We start from the raw sequence: 20,089 nt of genomic DNA on the forward strand, positions 1-20,089 counted from the left end.
GTCTTTGATAAAATGGCTCGTTGGTCTAGGGGTATGATTCTCGCTTCGGGTGCGAGAGGTCCCGGGTTCAAATCCCGGACGAGCCCATTTGTTGAGCCTTTAACAATCGTAGACAGTCGGATCTTGGGCAACTGGTTGGAGTGCAGAAGGACCAGGTGGATGAGTGATAAAGGCAATGGACTGCTAATCCATTGTGCTCTGCACTAGTGGCTTCAGCATCGCACAACATTTATTAATTTCTTCCTTGGTTAAAAAATCTATCATTTAACCGGGACATAGGTCAACTTCAGACGAGTCCGTGACCCTTGTGGGGGTCGTAGAGCAAAACCGAGAACGCCATTGTGTTTGTGAGAGTCCCCCCTTTCCATGGAATGGTCAAACGATTTTGTAGGTCAAACAGTTCGGAAGCTACAGCCATTTGTATGAGAAGACTGATTTCCGGGATGTGTCATGTTTTGACTAACATTGCTCTCGTTCTGCCGCATTTCACCAAAGATGCAGACATGTGACATCAGCGTTATGGAGGTTTGAGAAGCATCCAGTGCAAAATAAGTCACATTTCTAGTTTAAAACAGACAGATTCCAATGGGGATTTTTTATTTTATTCACGTACCGGTGCGTCAATCGGATCAAATGAAATGAGATCCAATTGATTTTGATGTCTACTTTCTAATTTTTTAAATCTACAGTTAGCTCTTTCTTCATTTGTTTCTTGCTGTTACAGCTAATGAAGATTGAATCTGAAAGACTCAGCAGATGAATTACAGAGTATTTGAACTCAAACCTGGTCAACTGCTTGGAAGATAGCTATGCTCACAAGTATACCACCAACACTCACGTGATTCACTGTGGCCTGGCACAAATCGACCTATCAATCCAAATCCTCACCGTCATTGCTGGCGACTGCAAAAATGTCTTTGATAAAATGGCTCGTTGGTCTAGGGGTATGATTCTCGCTTCGGGTGCGAGAGGTCCTGGGTTCAAATCCCGGACGAGCCCATTTGTTGAGCCTTTAACAATCGTAGACAGTCGTTTCTTGGGCAACTGGTTGGAGTGCAGAACGAGGTGGATGAGTGATAAAGGCAATGGACTGCTAATCCATTGTGCTCTGCACTCGCGGGTTCAGCATCGCACAACATTTATTAAGTTCTTCCTTGGTTAAAAAATCTATCATTTTAACCGGTACATAGGTCACCTTCAGACGAGTCCCGTGAGCCTTGTGGGGGTTGTAGAGCAAAACCGAGAACGCCATTGTGTTTGTGAGAGTCCCCCTTTCCATGGAATGGTCAAACGATTTTGTAGGTCAAACAGTTCGGAAGCTACAGCCATTTGTATGAGAAGACTGATTTCCGGGATGTGTCATGTTTTGACTAACATTGCTCTCGTTCTGCCGCATTTCACCAAAGATGCAGACATGTGACATCAGCGGTTATGGAGGTTTGAGAAGCATCCAGTGCAAAATAAGTCACATTTCTAGTTTAAAACAGACAGATTCCAATGGGGATTTTTTATTTTATTCACGTACCGGTGCGTCAATCGGATCAAATGAAATGAGATCCAATTGATTTTGATGTCTACTTTCTAATTTTTTTAATCTACAGTTAGCTCTTTCTTCATTTGTTTCTTGCTGTTACAGCTAATGAAGATTGAATCTGAAAGACTCAGCAGATGAATTACAGAGTATTTGAACTCAAACCTGGTCAACTGCTTGGAAGATAGCTATGCTCACAAGTATACCACCAACACTCACGTGATTCACTGTGGCCTGGCACAAATCGACCTATCAATCCAAATCCTCACCGTCATTGCTGGCGACTGCAAAAAATGTCTTTGATAAAATGGCTCGTTGGTCTAGGGGTATGATTCTCGCTTCGGGTGCGAGAGGTCCCGGGTTCAAATCCCGGACGAGCCCATTTGTTGAGCCTTTAACAATCTGAGACAGTCGGATCTTGGGCAACTGGTTGGAGTGCAGAACTGGAGCGAGGTGGATGAGTGATAAAGGCAATGGACTGCTAATCCATTGTGCTCTGCACTAGTGGGTTCAGCATCGCACAACATTTATTAATTTCTTCCTTGGTTAAAAAATCTATCATTTTAACCGGGACATAGGTCAACCTTCAGACGAGTCCGTGACCCTTGTGGGGGTCGTAGAGCAAAACCGAGAACGCCATTGTGTTTGTGAGAGTCCCCCCTTTCCATGGAATGGTCAAACGATTTTGTAGGTCAAACAGTTCGGAAGCTACAGCCATTTGTATGAGAAGACTGATTTCCGGGATGTGTCATGTTTTGACTAACATTGCTCTCGCTTCTGCCGCATTTCACCAAAGATGCAGACATGTGACATCAGCAGTTATGGAGGTTTGAGAAGCATCCAGTGCAAAATAAGTCACATTTCTAGTTTAAAACAGACAGATTCCAATGGGGATTTTTTATTTTATTCACGTACCGGTGCGTCAATCGGATCAAATGAAATGAGATCCAATTGATTTTGATGTCTACTTTTTCTAATTTTTTAAATCTACAGTTAGCTCTTTCTTCATTTGTTTCTTGCTGTTACAGCTAATGAAGATTGAATCTGAAAGACTCAGCAGATGAATTACAGAGTATTTGAACTCAAACCTGGTCAACTGCTTGGAAGATAGCTATGCTCACAAGTATACCACCAACACTCACGTGATTCACTGTGGCCTGGCACAAATCGACCTATCAATCCAAATCCTCACCGTCATTGCTGGCGACTGCAAAAATGTCTTTGATAAAATGGCTCGTTGGTCTAGGGGTATGATTCTCGCTTCGGGTGCGAGAGGTCCCGGGTTCAAATCCCGGACGAGCCCATTTGTTGAGCCTTTAACAATCTGAGACAGTCGGATCTTGGGCAACTGGTTGGAGTGCAGAAGGACCAGGTGGATGAGTGATAAAGGCAATGGACTGCTAATCCATTGTGCTCTGCACTAGTGGTTCAGCATCGCACAACATTTATTAATTTCTTCCTTGGTTAAAAAATCTATCATTTTAACCGGTACATAGGTCACCTTCAGACGAGTCCCGTGACCCTTGTGGGGGTCGTAGAGCAAAACCGAGAACGCCATTGTGTTTGTGAGAGTCCCCCCTTTCCATGGAATGGTCAAACGATTTTGTAGGTCAAACAGTTCGGAAGCTACAGCCATTTGTATGAGAAGACTGATTTTAGGGATGTGTCATGTTTTGACTAACATTGCTCTCGTTCTGCCGCATTTCACCAAAGATGCAGACATGTGACATCAGCAGTTATGGTAGGTTTGAGAAGCATCCAGTGCAAAATAAGTCACATTTCTAGTTTAAAACAGACAGATTCCAATGGGGATTTTTTTTTATTCACGTACCGGTGCGTCAATCGGATCAAATGAAATGAGATCCAATTGATTTTGATGTCTACTTTCTAATTTTTAAATCTACAGTTAGCTCTTTCTTCATTTGTTTCTTGCTGTTACAGCTAATGAAGATTGAATCTGAAAGACTCAGCAGATGAATTACAGAGTATTTGAACTCAAACCTGGTCAACTGCTTGGAAGATAGCTATGCTCACAAGTATACCACCAACACTCACGTGATTCACTGTGGCCTTGCACAAATCGACCTATCAATCCAAATCCTCACCGTCATTGCTGGCGACTGCAAAAATGTCTTTGATAAAAATGGCTCGTTGGTCTAGGGGTATGATTCTCGCTTTGGGTGCGAGAGGTCCCGGGTTCAAATCCCGGACGAGCCCATTTGTTGAGCCTTTAACAATCGTGAGACAGTCGGATCTTGGGCAACTGGTTGGAGTGCAGAACACTGAGGTGGATGAGTGATAAAGGCAATGGACTGCTAATCCATTGTGCTCTGCACTAGTGGGTTCAGCATCGCACAACATTTATTAATTTCTTCCTTGGTTAAAAAATCTATCATTTTAACCGGGACATAGGTCAACTTCAGACGAGTCCCGTGACCTTGTGGGGGTCGTAGAGCAAAACTGAGAACGCCATTGTGTTTGTGAGAGTCCCCCTTTCCATGGAATGGTCAAACGATTTTGTAGGTCAAACAGTTCGGAAGCTACAGCCATTTGTATGAGAAGACTGATTTTAGGGATGTGTCATGTTTTGACTAACATTGCTCTCGCTCTGCCACATTTCACCAAAGATGCAGACATGTGACATCAGCAGTTATGGAGGTTTGAGAAGCATCCAGTGCAAAATAAGTCACATTTCTAGTTTAAAACAGACAGATTCCAATGGGGATTTTTTATTTTATTCACGTACCGTGCGTCAATCGGATCAAATGAAATGAGATCCAATTGATTTTGATGTCTACTTTCTAATTTTTAAAATCTACAGTTAGCTCTTTCTTCATTTGTTTCTTGCTGTTACAGCTAATGAAGATTGAATCTGAAAGACTCAGCAGATGAATTACAGAGTATTTGAACTCAAACCTGGTCAACTGCTTGGAAGATAGCTATGCTCACAAGTATACCACCAACACTCACGTGATTCACTGTGGCCTGGCACAAATCGACCTATCAATCCAAATCCTCACCGTCATTGCTGGCGACTGCAAAAATGTCTTTGATAAAATGGCTCGTTGGTCTAGGGGTATGATTCTCGCTTCGGGTGCGAGAGGTCCCGGGTTCAAATCCCGGACGAGCCCATTTGTTGAGCCTTTAACAATCTGAGACAGTCGGATCTTGGGCAACTGGTTGGAGTGCAGAACTGGAGGTGGATGAGTGATAAAGGCAATGGACTGCTAATCCATTGTGCTCTGCACTAGTGGCTTCAGCATCGCACAACATTTATTAATTTCTTCCTTGGTTAAAAAATCTATCATTTTAACCGGGACATAGGTCACCTTCAGACGAGTCCCGTGACCCTTGTGGGGGTCGTAGAGCAAAACCGAGAACAGCCATTGTGTTTGTGAGAGTCCCCCTTTCCATGGAATGGTCAAACGATTTTGTAGGTCAAACAGTTCGGAAGCTACAGCCATTTGTATGAGAAGACTGATTTTAGGGATGTGTCATGTTTTGACAAACATTGCTCTCGCTCTGCCACATTTCACCAAAGATGCAGACATGTGACATCAGCAGTTATGGAGGTTTGAGAAGCATCCAGTGCAAAATAAGTCACATTTCTAGTTTAAAACAGACAGATTCCAATGATTTTTATTTTATTTACGTACCGGTGCGTCAATCGGATCAAATGAAATGAGATCCAATTGATTTTGATGTCTACTTTTTCATTGTTAAAATCTACATTTAGCTCTTTCTTAATTTGTTTCTTGCTCTTACAGGTAATGAAGATTGAATCTGAAAGACTCAGCAGATGAATTACAGAGTATTTGAACTCAAACCTGGTCAACTGCTTGGAAGATAGCTATGCTCACAAGTATACCACCAACACTCACGTGATTCACTGTGGCCTGGCACAAATCGACCTATCAATCCAAATCCTCACCGTCATTGCTGGCGACTGCAAAAAAATGTCTTGGATAAAATGGCTCGTTGGTCTAGGGGTATGATTCTCGCTTCGGGTGCAAGAGGTCCCGGGTTCAAATCCCGGACGAGCCCATTTGTTGAGCCTTTAACAATCTGAGACAGTTGCTTCTTGGGCAACTCGTTGGAGTGCAGAACGAGGACCAGGTGGATGAGTGATAAAGGCAATGGACTGCTAATCCATTGTGCTCTGCACTAGTGGCTTCAGCATCGCACAACATTTATTAATTTCTTCCTTGGTTAAAAAATCTATCATTTAACCGGGACATAGGTCAACCTTCAGACGAGTCCCGTGACCTTGTGGGGGTCGTAGAGCAAAACTGAGAACAGCATTGTGTTTGTGAGAGTCCCCCTTTCCATGGAATGGTCAAACGATTTTGTAGGTCAAACAGTTCGGAAGCTACAGCCATTTGTATGAGAAGACTGATTTTAGGGATGTGTCATGTTTTGACAAACATTGCTCTCGCTCTGCCATTTCACCAAAGATGCAGACATGTGACATCAGCAGTTATGGAGGTTTGAGAAGCATCCAGTGCAAAATAAGTCACATTTCTAGTTTAAAACAGACAGATTCCAATGATTTTTTATTTTATTTACGTACCGGTGCGTCAATCGGATCAAATTAAATGAGATCCAATTGATTTTGATTTTTTTTAATCTACATTTAGCTCTTTCTTCATTTGTTTCTTGCTGTTACAGCTAAGGAAGATTGAATCTGAAAGACTCAGCAGATGGATTACAGAGTATTTGAACTGAAACCTGGTCAACTGCTTGGAAGATAGCTATGCTCACAAGTATACCACCAACACTCACGTGATTCACTGTGGCCTGGCAAAATCGACCTATCAATCCAAATCCTCACCGTCATTGCTGGCGACTGCAAAAAATGTCTTGGATAAAATGGCTCGTTGGTCTAGGGGTATGATTCTCGCTTTGGGTGCGAGAGGTCCTGGGTTCAAACCCTGGATGAGCCTGTTTGTAGAGCCTTTAACAATCTGAGACAGGTGGTTCTTGGGCAACTGGTTGGCACGCAGGATGAGGTCGATGAGTGATTAAGGCAATGGACTGCTAATCCATTGTGCTCTGCACTAGTGGTTCAGCATCGCACAACATTTATTAATTTCTTCCTTGGTTAAAAAATCTATCATTTTAACCGGGACATAGGTCACCTTCAGACGAGTCCCGTGACACTTGTGGGGGTCGTAGAGCAAAACTGAGAACAGCATTGTGTTTGTGAGAGTCCCCCTTTCCATGGAATGGTCAAACTATTTTGTAGGTCAAACAGTTCGGAAGCTACAGCCATTTGTATGAGAAGACAGATTTTAGGGATGTGTCATGTTTTGACAAACATTGCTCTCGCTCTGCCACATTTCACCAAAGATGCAGACATGTGACATCAGCAGTTATGGAGGTTTGAGAAGCATCCAGTGCAAAATAAGTCACATTTCTAGTTTAAAACAGACAGATTCCAATGATTTTTTATTTTATTCACGTACCGGTGCGTCAATCGGATCAAATGAAATGAGATCCAATTGATTTTGATGTCTACTTTTTCATTTTTAAAATCTACATTTAGCTTTTTCTTCATTTGTTTCTTGCTGTTACAGCTAATGAAGATTGAATCTGAAAGACTCAGCAGATGAATTACAGAGTATTTGAACTGAAACCTGGTCAACTGCTTGGAAGATAGCTATGCTCACAAGTATACCACCAACACTCACGTGATTCACTGTGGCCTGGCAAAATCGACCTATCAATCCAAATCCTCACCGTCATTGCTGGCGACTGCAAAAATGTCTTTGAAAAAATGGCTCGTTGGTCTAGGGGTATGATTCTCGCTTTGGGTGCGAGAGGTCCCGGGTTCAAATCCCGGACGAGCCCATTTGAAGAGCCTTTAACAATCTGAGACAGGCGGATCTTGGGCAACTGGTTGGAGGGCAGACCACTGGAGCGCAGGACCAGGTGGATGAGTGATTAAGGCAATGGACTGCTAATCCATTGTGCTCTGCACTAGTGGCTTCAGCATCGCACAACATTTATTAATTTCTTCCTTGGTTAAAAAATCTGTCATTTTAACCGGGACATAGGTTACCTTCAGACGAGTCCCGTGACACTTGTGGGGGTCGTAGAGCAAAACTGAGAACAGCATTGTGTTTGTGAGAGTCCCCCTTTCCATAGAATGGTCAAACTATTTTGTAGGTCAAACAGTTCGGAAGCTACAGCCATTTGTATGAGAAGACAGATTTTAGGGATGTGTCATGTTTTGACAAACATTGCTGCTCTCGCTCTGCCACATTTCACCAAAGCTGCAGACATGTGACATCAGCAGTTATGGAGGTTTGAGAAGCATCCAGTGCAAAATAAGTCACATTTCTAGTTTAAAACAGACAGATTCCAATGATTTTTATTTTTTATTTACATACCGGTGCGTCAATCGGATCAAATGAAATGAGATCCAATTGATTTTGATGTCTACTTTTTCATTTTAAAATCTACATTTAGCTCTTTCTTCATTTGTTTCTTGCTGTTACAGCTAATGAAGATTGAATCTGAAAGACTCAGCAGATGAAGTACAGAGTATTTGAACTGAAACCTGGTCAACTGCTTGGAAGATAGCTATGCTCACAAGTATACCACCAACACTCACGTGATTCACTGTGGCCTGGCAAAATCGACCTATCAATCCAAATCCTCACCGTCATTGCTGGCGACTGCAAAAATGTCTTTGAAAAAATGGCTCGTTGGTCTAGGGGTATGATTCTCGCTTTGGGTGCGAGAGGTCCCGGGTTCAAATCCCGGACGAGCCCATTTGAAGAGCCTTTAACAATCTGACACAGGCGGATCTTGGGCAACTGGTTGGAGGGCAGAACCACTGGAGGAGGACCAGGTGGATGAAAAGGCAATGGACTGCTAATCCATTGTGCTCTGCACTAGTGGCTTCAGCATCGCACAACATTTATTAATTTCTTCCTTGGTTAAAAAATCTGTCATTTTAACCGGGACATAGGTTACCTTCAGACGAGTCCCGTGACACTTGTGGGGGTCGTAGAGCAAAACTGAGAACAGCATTGTGTTTGTGAGAGTCCCCCTTTCCATGGAATGGTCAAACTATTTTGTAGGTCAAACAGTTCGGAAGCTACAGACATTTGTATGAGAAGACAGATTTTAGGGATGTGTCATGTTTTGACAAACATTGCTCTCGCTTCTGCCACATTTCACCAAAGATGCAGACATGTGACATCAGCAGTTATGGAGGTTTGAGAAGCATCCAGTGCAAAATAAGTCACATTTAGTTTAAAACAGACAGATTCCAATGATTTTTTATTTTTTATTTACATACCGGTGCGTCAATCGGATCAAATGAAATGAGATCCAATTGATTTTGATGTCTACTTTTTAATTTTTAAAATCTACATTTAGCTTTTTCTTCATTTGTTTCTTGCTGTTACAGCTAATGAAGATTGAATCTGAAAGACTCAGCAGATGAATTACAGAGTATTTGAACTGAAACCTGGTCAACTGCTTGGAAGATAGCTATGCTCACAAGTATACCACCAACACTCACGTGATTCACTGTGGCCTGGCAAAATCGACCTATCAATCCAAATCCTCACCGTCATTGCTGGCGACTGCAAAAATGTCTTTGAAAAATGGCTCGTTGGTCTAGGGGTATGATTCTCGCTTTGGGTGCGAGAGGTCCCGGGTTCAAATCCCGGACGAGCCCATTTGTTGAGCCTTTAACAATCTGAGACAGGCGGATCTTGGGCAACTGGTTGGAGGGGCAACTGCCACCACTGGAGCGCAGAGGACCAGGTGGATGAGTGATTAAGGCAATGGACTGCTAATCCATTGTGCTCTGCACTAGGGTTCAGCATCGCACAACATTTATTAATTTCTTCCTTGGTTAAAAAATCTGTCATTTTAACCGGGACATAGGTTACCTTCAGACGAGTCCCGTGACACTTGTGGGGGTCGTAGAGCAAAACTGAGAACAGCATTGTGTTTGTGAGAGTCCCCCCCTTTCCATGGAATGGTCAAACTATTTTGTAGGTCAAACAGTTCGGAAGCTACAGCCATTTGTATGAGAAGACAGATTTTAGGGATGTGTCATGTTTTGACAAACATTGCTCTCGCTGCCGCATTTCACCAAAGATGCAGACATGTGACATCAGCAGTTATGGAGGTTTGAGAAGCATCCAGTGCAAAATAAGTCACATTTCTAGTTTAAAACAGACAGATTCCAATGATTTTTATTTTTTATTTACACGTACCGGTGCGTCAATCGGATCAAATGAAATGAGATCCAATTGATTTTGATGTCTACTTTTTAATTTTTAAAATCTACATTTAGCTTTTTCTTCATTTGTTTCTTGCTGTTACAGCTAATGAAGATTGAATCTGAAAGACTCAGCAGATGAAGTACAGAGTATTTGAACTGAAACCTGGTCAACTGCTTGGAAGATAGCTATGCTCACAAGTATACCACCAACACTCACGTGATTCACTGTGGCCTGGCAAAATCGACCTATCAATCCAAATCCTCACCGTCATTGCTGGCGACTGCAAAAAATGTCTTTGAAAAAATGGCTCGTTGGTCTAGGGGTATGATTCTCGCTTTGGGTGCGAGAGGTCCCGGGTTCAAATCCCGGACGAGCCCATTTGAAGAGCCTTTAACAATCTGAGACAGGCGGATCTTGGGCAACTGGTTGGAGGGCAGACCACTGGAGCGCAGGACCAGGTGGATGAGTGATTAAGGCAATGGACTGCTAATCCATTGTGCTCTGCACTAGTGGCTTCAGCATCGCACAACATTTATTAATTTCTTCCTTGGTTAAAAAATCTATCATTTTAACCGGGACATAGGTTACCTTCAGACGAGTCCCGTGACACTTGTGGGGGTCGTAGAGCAAAACTGAGAACAGCATTGTGTTTGTGAGAGTCTCCCCTTTCCATGGAATGGTCAAACTATTTGTAGGTCAAACAGTTCGGAAGCTACAGACATTTGTATGAGAAGACAGATTTTAGGGATGTGTCATGTTTTGACAAACATTGCTCTCGCTCTGCCACATTTCACCAAAGATGCAGACATGTGACATCAGCAGTTATGGAGGTTTGAGAAGCATCCAGTGCAAAATAAGTCACATTTCTAGTTTAAAACAGACAGATTCCAATGATTTTTATTTTTTATTTACATACCGGTGCGTCAATCGGATCAAATGAAATGAGATCCAATTGATTTTGATGTCTACTTTTTTTTTAAAATCTACATTTAGCTTTTTCTTCATTTGTTTCTTGCTGTTACAGCTAATGAAGATTGAATCTGAAAGACTCAGCAGATGAATTACAGAGTATTTGAACTGAAACCTGGTCAACTGCTTGGAAGATAGCTATGCTCACAAGTATACCACCAACACTCACGTGATTCACTGTGGCCTGGCAAAATCGACCTATCAATCCAAATCCTCACCGTCATTGCTGGCGACTGCAAAAAATGTTTGAAAAAATGGCTCGTTGGTCTAGGGGTATGATTCTCGCTTTGGGTGCGAGAGGTCCCGGGTTCAAATCCCGGACGAGCCCATTTGAAGAGCCTTTAACAATCTGAGACAGGCGGATCTTGGGCAACTGGTTGGAGGGCAGACCACTGGAGCGCAGGACCAGGTGGATGAGTGATTAAGGCAATGGACTGCTAATCCATTGTGCTCTGCACTAGTGGCTTCAGCATCGCACAACATTTATTAATTTCTTCCTTGGTTAAAAAATCTGTCATTTTAACCGGGACATAGGTTACCTTCAGACGAGTCCCGTGACACTTGTGGGGGTCGTAGAGCAAAACTGAGAACAGCATTGTGTTTGTGAGAGTCCCCCTTTCCATGGAATGGTCAAACTATTTTGTAGGTCAAACAGTTCGGAAGCTACAGACATTTGTATGAGAAGACAGATTTTAGGGATGTGTCATGTTTTGACAAATTGCTCTCGCTCTGCCACATTTCACCAAAGATGCAGACATGTGACATCAGCAGTTATGGTAGGTTTGAGAAGCATCCAGTGCAAAATAAGTCACATTTCTAGTTTAAAACAGACAGATTCCAATGATGTTTTTTTTTATTTACATACCGGTGCGTCAATCGGATCAAATGAAATGAGATCCAATTGATTTTGATGTCTACTTTTTCATTTTTAAAATCTACATTTAGCTTTTCTTCATTTGTTTCTTGCTGTTACAGCTAATGAAGATTGAATCTGAAAGACTCAGCAGATGAATTACAGAGTATTTGAACTGAAACCTGGTCAACTGCTTGGAAGATAGCTATGCTCACAAGTATACCCACCAACACTCACGTGATTCACTGTGGCCTGGCAAAATCGACCTATCAATCCAAATCCTCACCGTCATTGCTGGCGACTGCAAAAATGTCTTTGATAAAATGGCTCGTTGGTCTAGGGGTATGATTCTCGCTTTGGGTGCGAGAGGTCCCGGGTTCAAATCCCGGACGAGCCCATTTGTTGAGAGCCTTTAACAATCTGAGACAGGCGGATCTTGGGCAACTGGTTGGAGTGCCAGAGCGCAGGACCAGGTGGATGAGTGATTAAAGGCAATGGACTGCTAATCCATTGTGCTCTGCACTAGTGGCTTCAGCATCGCACAACATTTATTAATTTCTTCCTTGGTTAAAAAATCTGTCATTTTAACCGGGACATAGGTTACCTTCAGACGAGTCCCGTGACACTTGTGGGGGTCGTAGAGCAAAACTGAGAACAGCATTGTGTTTGTGAGAGTCCCCCTTTCCATGGAATGGTCAAACTTTTGTAGGTCAAACAGTTCGGAAGCTACAGCCATTTGTATGAGAAGACAGATTTTAGGGATGTGTCATGTTTTGACAAACATTGCTCTCGCTCTGCCACATTTCACCAAAGATGCAGACATGTGACATCAGCAGTTATGGAGGTTTGAGAAGCATCCAGTGCAAAATAAGTCACATTTCTAGTTTAAAACAGACAGATTCCAATGATGTTGTATTTTTTATTTATTCACGTACCGGTGCGTCAATCGGATCAAATGAAATGAGATCCAATTGATTTTGATGTCTACTTTTTCATTTTTAAAATCTACATTTAGCTTTTTCTTCATTTGTTTCTTGCTGTTACAGCTAATGAAGATTGAATCTGAAAGACTCAGCAGATGAAGTACAGAGTATTTGAACTGAAACCTGGTCAACTGCTTGGAAGATAGCTATGCTCACAAGTATACCACCAACACTCACGTGATTCACTGTGGCCTGGCAAAATCGACCTATCAATCCAAATCCTCACCGTCATTGCTGGCGACTGCAAAAATGTCTTTGAAAAAATGGCTCGTTGGTCTAGGGGTATGATTCTCGCTTTGGGTGCGAGAGGTCCCGGGTTCAAATCCCGGACGAGCCCATTTGAAGAGCCTTTAACAATCTGAGACAGGCGGATCTTGGGCAACTGGTTGGAGTGCCACCACTGGAGCGCAGGACCAGGTGGATGAGTGATTAAGGCAATGGACTGCTAATCCATTGTGCTCTGCACTAGTGGCTTCAGCATCGCACAACATTTATTAATTTCTTCCTTGGTTAAAAAATCTGTCATTTTAACCGGGACATAGGTTACCTTCAGACGAGTCCCGTGACACTTGTGGGGGTCGTAGAGCAAAACTGAGAACAGCATTGTGTTTGTGAGAGTCCCCCCTTTCCATGGAATGGTCAAACTATTTTGTAGGTCAAACAGTTCGGAAGCTACAGCCATTTGTATGAGAAGACAGATTTTAGGGATGTGTCATGTTTTGACAAACATTGCTCTCGTTCTGCCACATTTCACCAAAGATGCAGACATGTGACATCAGCAGTTATGGAGGTTTGAGAAGCATCCAGTGCAAAATAAGTCACATTTCTAGTTTAAAACAGACAGATTCCAATGATTTTTATTTTTATTTACGTACCGGTGCGTCAATCGGATCAAATGAAATGAGATCCAATTGATTTTGATGTCTACTTTTAATTTTTTAAATCTACATTTAGCTTTTCTTCATTTGTTTCTTGCTGTTACAGCTAATGAAGATTGAATCTGAAAGACTCAGCAGATGAAGTACAGAGTATTTGAACTGAAACCTGGTCAACTGCTTGGAAGATAGCTATGCTCACAAGTATACCACCAACACTCACGTGATTCACTGTGGCCTGGCAACAAATCGACCTATCAATCCAAATCCTCACCGTCATTGCTGGCGACTGCAAAAATGTCTTTGAAAAAATGGCTCGTTGGTCTAGGGGTATGATTCTCGCTTTGGGTGCGAGAGGTCCCGGGTTCAAATCCCGGACGAGCCCATTTGTTGAGCCTTTAACAATCTGAGACAGTCGGATCTTGGGCAACTGGTTGGAGTGCCACCACTGAGCGAGGTGGATGAGTGATTAAGGCAATGGACTGCTAATCCATTGTGCTCTGCACTAGTGGCTTCAGCATCGCACAACATTTATTAATTTCTTCCTTGGTTAAAAAATCTGTCATTTTAACCGGGACATAGGTTACCTTCAGACGAGTCCGTGACACTTGTGGGGGTCGTAGAGCAAAACTGAGAACAGCATTGTGTTTGTGAGAGTCCCCCTTTCCATGGAATGGTCAAACTATTTTGTAGGTCAAACAGTTCGGAAGCTACAGCCATTTGTATGAGAAGACTGATTTTAGGGATGTGTCATGTTTTGACAAACATTGCTCTCGCTCTGCCACATTTCACCAAAGATGCAGACATGTGACATCAGCAGTTATGGAGGTTTGAGAAGCATCCAGTGCAAAATAAGTCACATTTCTAGTTTAAAACAGACAGATTCCAATGGGGATTTTTATTTTTATTTACATACCGGTGCGTCAATCGGATCAAATGAAATGAGATCCAATTGATTTTGATGTCTACTTTTAATTTTTTAAAATCTACATTTAGCTTTTTCTTCATTTGTTTCTTGCTGTTACAGCTAATGAAGATTGAATCTGAAAGACTCAGCAGATGAATTACAGAGTATTTGAACTCAAACCTGGTCAACTGCTTGGAAGATAGCTATGCTCACAAGTATACCACCAACACTCACGTGATTCACTGTGGCCTGGCAAAATCGACCTATCAATCCAAATCCTCACCGTCATTGCTGGCGACTGCAAAAATGTCTTTGAAATAAATGGCTCGTTGGTCTAGGGGTATGATTCTCGCTTTGGGTGCGAGAGGTCCCGGGTTCAAATCCCGGACGAGCCCATTTGAAGAGCCTTTAACAATCTGAGACAGGCGGATCTTGGGCAACTGGTTGGAGGGGCAACTGCCAGGAGCGCAGGACCAGGTGGATGAGTGATTAAGGCAATGGATGCTAATCCATTGTGCTCTGCACTAGTGGCTTCAGCATCGCACAACATTTATTAATTTCTTCCTTGGTTAAAAAATCTATCATTTTAACCGGGACATAGGTTACCTTCAGACGAGTCCCGTGACCTTGTGGGGGTCGTAGAGCAAAACTGAGAACAGCATTGTGTTTGTGAGAGTCCCCCTTTCCATGGAATGGTCAAACTATTTTGTAGGTCAAACAGTTCGGAAGCTACAGACATTTGTATGAGAAGACAGATTTTAGGGATGTGTCATGTTTTGACAAACATTGCTCTCGCTCTGCCACATTTCACCAAAGATGCAGACATGTGACATCAGCAGTTATGGAGGATTGAGAAGCATCCAGTGCAAAATAAGTCACATTTCTAGTTTAAAACTGACAGATTCCAATGATGTTGATTTTTTTATTTTATTCACGTACCGGTGCGTCAATCGGATCAAATGAAATGAGATCCAATTGATTTTGATGTCTACTTTTTCATTTTAAAATCTACATTTAGCTTTTTCTTCATTTGTTTCTTGCTGTTACAGCTAATGAAGATTGAATCTGAAAGACTCAGCAGATGAAGTACAGAGTATTTGAACTGAAACCTGGTCAACTGCTTGGAAGATAGCTATGCTCACAAGTATACCACCAACACTCACGTGATTCACTGTGGCCTGGCAACAAATCGACCTATCAATCCAAATGTCCTCACCGTCATTGCTGGCGACTGCAAAAAATGTGTTGAAATAAATGGCTCGTTGGTCTAGGGGTATGATTCTCGCTTTGGGTGCGAGAGGTCCCGGGTTCAAATCCCGGACGAGCCCATTTGAAGAGCCTTTAACAATCTGAGACAGGCGGATCTTTTCTGGTTGGGCAACTGGTTGGAGCGCAGGACCAGGTGGATGAGTGATTAAGGCAATGGACTGCTAATCCATTGTGCTCTGCACTAGTGGCTTCAGCATCGCACAACATTTATTAATTTCTTCCTTGGTTAAAAAATCTGTCATTTTAACCGGGACATAGGTTACCTTCAGACGAGTCCCGTGACACTTGTGGGGGTCGTAGAGCAAAACTGAGAACAGCATTGTGTTTGTGAGAGTCCCCCTTTCCATGGAATGGTCAAACTATTTTGTAGGTCAAACAGTTCGGAAGCTACAGACATTTGTATGAGAAGACAGATTTTAGGGATGTGTCATGTTTTGACAAACATTGCTCTCGCTCTGCCACATTTCACCAAAGCTGCAGAGGTGTGACATCAGCAGTTATGGAGGTTTGAGAAGCATCCAGTGCAAAATAAGTCACATTTCTAGTTTAAAACAGACAGATTCCAATGATGTTGTATTTTTATTTTATTCACGTACCGGTGCGTCAATCGGATCAAATGAAATGAGATCCAATTGATTTTGATGTCTACTTTTTAATTTTTAAAATCTACATTTAGCTTTTTCTTCATTTGTTTCTTGCTGTTACAGCTAATGAAGATTGAATCTGAAAGACTCAGCAGATGAAGTACAGAGTATTTGAACTGAAACCTGGTCAACTGCTTGGAAGATAGCTATGCTCACAAGTATACCACCAACACTCACGTGATTCACTGTGGCCTGGCAAAATCGACCTATCAATCCAAATCCTCACCGTCATTGCTGGCGACTGCAAAAATGTGTTTGAAAAAATGGCTCGTTGGTCTAGGGGTATGATTCTCGCTTTGGTGCGAGAGGTCCCGGTTCAAATCCCGGACGAGCCCATTTGAAGAGCCTTTAACAATCTGAGACAGGCGGATCTTGGGCAACTGGTTGGAGGGGCAACTGCCACCACTGGAGCGCAGGACCAGGTGGATGAGTGATTAAGGCAATGGACTGCTAATCCATTGTGCTCTGCACTAGTGGCTTCAGCATCGCACAACATTTATTAATTTCTTCCTTGGTTAAAAAATCTGTCATTTTAACCGGGACATAGGTTACCTTCAGACGAGTCCCGTGACACTTGTGGGGGTCGTAGAGCAAAACTGAGAACAGCATTGTGTTTGTGAGAGTCTCCCCTTTCCATGGAATGGTCAAACTATTTTGTAGGTCAAACAGTTCGGAAGCTACAGACATTTGTATGAGAAGACAGATTTTAGGGATGTGTCATGTTTTGACAAACATTGCTCTCGCTCTGCCACATTTCACCAAAGCTGCAGAGGTGTGACATCAGCAGTTATGGTAGGTTTGAGAAGCATCCAGTGCAAAATAAGTCACATTTCTAGTTTAAAACAGACAGATTCCAATGATTTTTATTTTTATTTACATACCGGTGCGTCAATCGGATCAAATGAAATGAGATCCAATTGATTTTGATGTCTACTTTTTCATTTTTAAAATCTACATTTAGCTTTTTCTTCATTTGTTTCTTGCTGTTACAGCTAATGAAGATTGAATCTGAAAGACTCAGCAGATGAAGTACAGAGTATTTGAACTGAAACCTGGTCAACTGCTTGGAAGATAGCTATGCTCACAAGTATACCACCAACACTCACGTGATTCACTGTGGCCTGGCAAAATCGACCTATCAATCCATGTCCTCACCGTCATTGCTGGCGACTGCAAAAAATGTGTTTGAAAAAATGGCTCGTTGGTCTAGGGGTATGATTCTCGCTTTGGGTGCGAGAGGTCCCGGGTTCAAATCCCGGACGAGCCCATTTGAAGAGCCTTTAACAATCTGAGACAGGCGGATCTTGGGCAACTGGTTGGGGGCAGTGCACCACTGAAGCGCAGGACCAGGTGGATGAGTGATTAAGGCAATGGACTGCTAATCCATTGTGCTCTGCACTAGTGGCTTCAGCATCGCACAACATTTATTAATTTCTTCCTTGGTTAAAAAATCTGTCATTTTACCGGGACATAGGTTACCTTCAGACGAGTCCCGTGACACTTGTGGGGGTCGTAGAGCAAAACTGAGAACAGCATTGTGTTTGTGAGAGTCTCCCTTTCCATAGAATGGTCAAACTATTTTGTAGGTCAAACAGTTCGGAAGCTACAGACATTTGTATGAGAAGACAGATTTTAGGGATGTGTCATGTTTTGACAAACATTGCTCTCGTTCTGCCACATTTCACCAAAGCTGCAGACATGTGACATCAGCAGTTATGGTAGGATTGAGAAGCATCCAGTGCAAAATAAGTCACATTTCTAGTTTAAAACAGACAGATTCCAATGATGTTTTTTTTTATTTACACGTACCGGTGCGTCAATCGGATCAAATGAAATGAGATCCAATTGATTTTGATGTCTACTTTTTCATTGTTAAAATCTACATTTAGCTTTTTCTTAATTTGTTTCTTGCTGTTACAGCTAATGAAGATTGAATCTGAAAGACTCAGCAGATGAAGTACAGAGTATTTGAACTGAAACCTGGTCAACTGCTTGGAAGATAGCTATGCTCACAAGTGTACCACCAACACTCACGTGATTCACTGTGGCCTGGCAACAAATCGACCTATCAATCCATGTCCTCACCGTCATTGCTGGCGACTGCAAAAAATGTCTTTGAAATAAATGGCTCGTTGGTCTAGGGGTATGATTCTCGCTTTGGGTGCGAGAGGTCCCGGGTTCAAATCCCGGACGAGCCCATTTGAAGAGCCTTTAACAATCTGAGACAGGCGGATCTTGGGCAACTGGTTGGAGGGGCAACTGCCACCACTGGAGCGCAGGACCAGGTGGATGAGTGATTAAGGCAATGGACTGCTAATCCATTGTGCTCTGCACTAGTGGCTTCAGCATCGCACAACATTTATTAATTTCTTCCTTGGTTAAAAAATCTGTCATTTTACCGGGACATAGGTTACCTTCAGACGAGTCCCGTGACACTTGTGGGGGTCGTAGAGCAAAACTGAGAACAGCATTGTGTTTGTGAGAGTCCCCCTTTCCATAGAATGGTCAAACTATTTTGTAGGTCAAACAGTTCGGAAGCTACAGACATTTGTATGAGAAGACAGATTTTAGGGATGTGTCATGTTTTGACAAATTTGCTCTCGCTCTGCCACATTTCACCAAAGCTGCAGAGGTGTGACATCAGCAGTTATGGTAGGATTGAGAAGCATCCAGTGCAAAATAAGTGACATTTCTAGTTTAAAACTGACAGATTCCAATGATTTTGTATTTTTATTTACATACCGGTGCGTCAATCGGATCAAATGAAATGAGATCCAATTGATTTTGATGTCTACTTTTTCATTGTTAAAATCTACATTTAGCTTTTTCTTAATTTGTTTCTTGCTGTTACAGCTAATGAAGATTGAATCTGAAAGACTCAGCAGATGAAGTACAGAGTATTTGAACTGAAACCTGGTCAACTGCTTGGAAGATAGCTATGCTCACAAGTATACCACCAACACTCACGTGATTCACTGTGGCCTGGCAAAATCGACCTATCAATCCATGTCCTCACCGTCATTGCTGGCGACTGCAAAACAATGTGTTTGAAAAAATGGCTCGTTGGTCTAGGGGTATGATTCTCGCTTTGGGTGCGAGAGGTCCCGGGTTCAAATCCCGGACGAGCCCATTTGAAGAGCCTTTAACAATCTGAGACAGGCGGATCTTGGGCAACTGGTTGGAGGGCAACTGCCACCACTGGAGCGCAGGACCAGGTGGATGAGTGATTAAGGCAATGGACTGCTAATCCATTGTGCTCTGCACTAGTGGCTTCAGCATCGCACAACATTTATTAATTTCTTCCTTGGTTAAAAAATCTGTCATTTTACCGGGACATAGGTTACCTTCAGACGAGTCCCGTGACACTTGTGGGGGTCGTAGAGCAAAACTGAGAACAGCATTGTGTTTGTGAGAGTCTCCCCTTTCCATAGAATGGTCAAACTATTTTGTAGGTCAAACCGTTCGGAAGCTACAGACATTTGTATGAGAAGACAGATTTTAGGGATGTGTCATGTTTTGACAAACATTGCTCTCGCTCTGCCACATTTCACCAAAGCTGCAGAGGTGTGACATCAGCAGTTATGGTAGGATTGAGAAGCATCCAGTGCAAAATAAGTGACATTTCTAGTTTAATACTGACAGATTCCAATGATGTTGTATTTTTTTTTACATACCGGTGCGTCAATCGGATCAAATGAAATGAGATCCAATTGATTTTGATGTCTACTTTTTCATTGTTAAAATCTACATTTAGCTTTTTCTTAATTTGTTTCTTGCTGTTACAGCTAATGAAGATTGAATCTGAAAGA

General features: G+C 42.5%; 21 non-coding genes across 21 annotated transcripts; all 21 read left to right on the plus strand.

The window, feature by feature from the left end:
• The first annotated feature begins 14 nt into the window (after positions 1-14).
• On the plus strand, positions 15-86 carry trnap-cgg (transfer RNA proline (anticodon CGG)). The gene has a single exon. It is a non-coding gene; the product is annotated as a tRNA-Pro (tRNA).
• Positions 87-927: 841 nt separating this feature from the next.
• On the plus strand, positions 928-999 carry trnap-cgg (transfer RNA proline (anticodon CGG)). Its single transcript has one exon. It is a non-coding gene; the product is annotated as a tRNA-Pro (tRNA).
• An 841-nt stretch (positions 1,000-1,840) lies between these two features.
• Positions 1,841-1,912, plus strand: trnap-cgg (transfer RNA proline (anticodon CGG)). Its single transcript has one exon. It is a non-coding gene; the product is annotated as a tRNA-Pro (tRNA).
• Positions 1,913-2,762: 850 nt separating this feature from the next.
• trnap-cgg (transfer RNA proline (anticodon CGG)) lies at positions 2,763-2,834 on the plus strand. Its single transcript has one exon. It is a non-coding gene; the product is annotated as a tRNA-Pro (tRNA).
• An 842-nt stretch (positions 2,835-3,676) lies between these two features.
• trnap-ugg (transfer RNA proline (anticodon UGG)) lies at positions 3,677-3,748 on the plus strand. The gene has a single exon. It is a non-coding gene; the product is annotated as a tRNA-Pro (tRNA).
• Positions 3,749-4,590: 842 nt separating this feature from the next.
• Positions 4,591-4,662, plus strand: trnap-cgg (transfer RNA proline (anticodon CGG)). The gene has a single exon. It is a non-coding gene; the product is annotated as a tRNA-Pro (tRNA).
• Positions 4,663-5,503: 841 nt separating this feature from the next.
• Positions 5,504-5,575, plus strand: trnap-cgg (transfer RNA proline (anticodon CGG)). Its single transcript has one exon. It is a non-coding gene; the product is annotated as a tRNA-Pro (tRNA).
• An 827-nt stretch (positions 5,576-6,402) lies between these two features.
• trnap-ugg (transfer RNA proline (anticodon UGG)) lies at positions 6,403-6,474 on the plus strand. Its single transcript has one exon. It is a non-coding gene; the product is annotated as a tRNA-Pro (tRNA).
• An 835-nt stretch (positions 6,475-7,309) lies between these two features.
• Positions 7,310-7,381, plus strand: trnap-ugg (transfer RNA proline (anticodon UGG)). Its single transcript has one exon. It is a non-coding gene; the product is annotated as a tRNA-Pro (tRNA).
• Positions 7,382-8,235: 854 nt separating this feature from the next.
• On the plus strand, positions 8,236-8,307 carry trnap-ugg (transfer RNA proline (anticodon UGG)). The gene has a single exon. It is a non-coding gene; the product is annotated as a tRNA-Pro (tRNA).
• An 845-nt stretch (positions 8,308-9,152) lies between these two features.
• On the plus strand, positions 9,153-9,224 carry trnap-ugg (transfer RNA proline (anticodon UGG)). Its single transcript has one exon. It is a non-coding gene; the product is annotated as a tRNA-Pro (tRNA).
• Positions 9,225-10,085: 861 nt separating this feature from the next.
• trnap-ugg (transfer RNA proline (anticodon UGG)) lies at positions 10,086-10,157 on the plus strand. Its single transcript has one exon. It is a non-coding gene; the product is annotated as a tRNA-Pro (tRNA).
• An 848-nt stretch (positions 10,158-11,005) lies between these two features.
• trnap-ugg (transfer RNA proline (anticodon UGG)) lies at positions 11,006-11,077 on the plus strand. Its single transcript has one exon. It is a non-coding gene; the product is annotated as a tRNA-Pro (tRNA).
• Positions 11,078-11,927: 850 nt separating this feature from the next.
• On the plus strand, positions 11,928-11,999 carry trnap-ugg (transfer RNA proline (anticodon UGG)). Its single transcript has one exon. It is a non-coding gene; the product is annotated as a tRNA-Pro (tRNA).
• An 851-nt stretch (positions 12,000-12,850) lies between these two features.
• trnap-ugg (transfer RNA proline (anticodon UGG)) lies at positions 12,851-12,922 on the plus strand. The gene has a single exon. It is a non-coding gene; the product is annotated as a tRNA-Pro (tRNA).
• An 851-nt stretch (positions 12,923-13,773) lies between these two features.
• On the plus strand, positions 13,774-13,845 carry trnap-ugg (transfer RNA proline (anticodon UGG)). The gene has a single exon. It is a non-coding gene; the product is annotated as a tRNA-Pro (tRNA).
• An 845-nt stretch (positions 13,846-14,690) lies between these two features.
• Positions 14,691-14,762, plus strand: trnap-ugg (transfer RNA proline (anticodon UGG)). The gene has a single exon. It is a non-coding gene; the product is annotated as a tRNA-Pro (tRNA).
• Positions 14,763-15,623: 861 nt separating this feature from the next.
• Positions 15,624-15,695, plus strand: trnap-ugg (transfer RNA proline (anticodon UGG)). Its single transcript has one exon. It is a non-coding gene; the product is annotated as a tRNA-Pro (tRNA).
• A 1,780-nt stretch (positions 15,696-17,475) lies between these two features.
• On the plus strand, positions 17,476-17,547 carry trnap-ugg (transfer RNA proline (anticodon UGG)). Its single transcript has one exon. It is a non-coding gene; the product is annotated as a tRNA-Pro (tRNA).
• An 859-nt stretch (positions 17,548-18,406) lies between these two features.
• trnap-ugg (transfer RNA proline (anticodon UGG)) lies at positions 18,407-18,478 on the plus strand. Its single transcript has one exon. It is a non-coding gene; the product is annotated as a tRNA-Pro (tRNA).
• An 859-nt stretch (positions 18,479-19,337) lies between these two features.
• trnap-ugg (transfer RNA proline (anticodon UGG)) lies at positions 19,338-19,409 on the plus strand. Its single transcript has one exon. It is a non-coding gene; the product is annotated as a tRNA-Pro (tRNA).
• Positions 19,410-20,089: the final 680 nt, after the last annotated feature.

The sequence above is a fragment of the Oncorhynchus nerka genome, linkage group LG23 (genome assembly GCF_034236695.1).
Source record: "Oncorhynchus nerka isolate Pitt River linkage group LG23, Oner_Uvic_2.0, whole genome shotgun sequence".
Lineage (NCBI taxonomy): Eukaryota > Metazoa > Chordata > Actinopteri > Salmoniformes > Salmonidae > Oncorhynchus > Oncorhynchus nerka.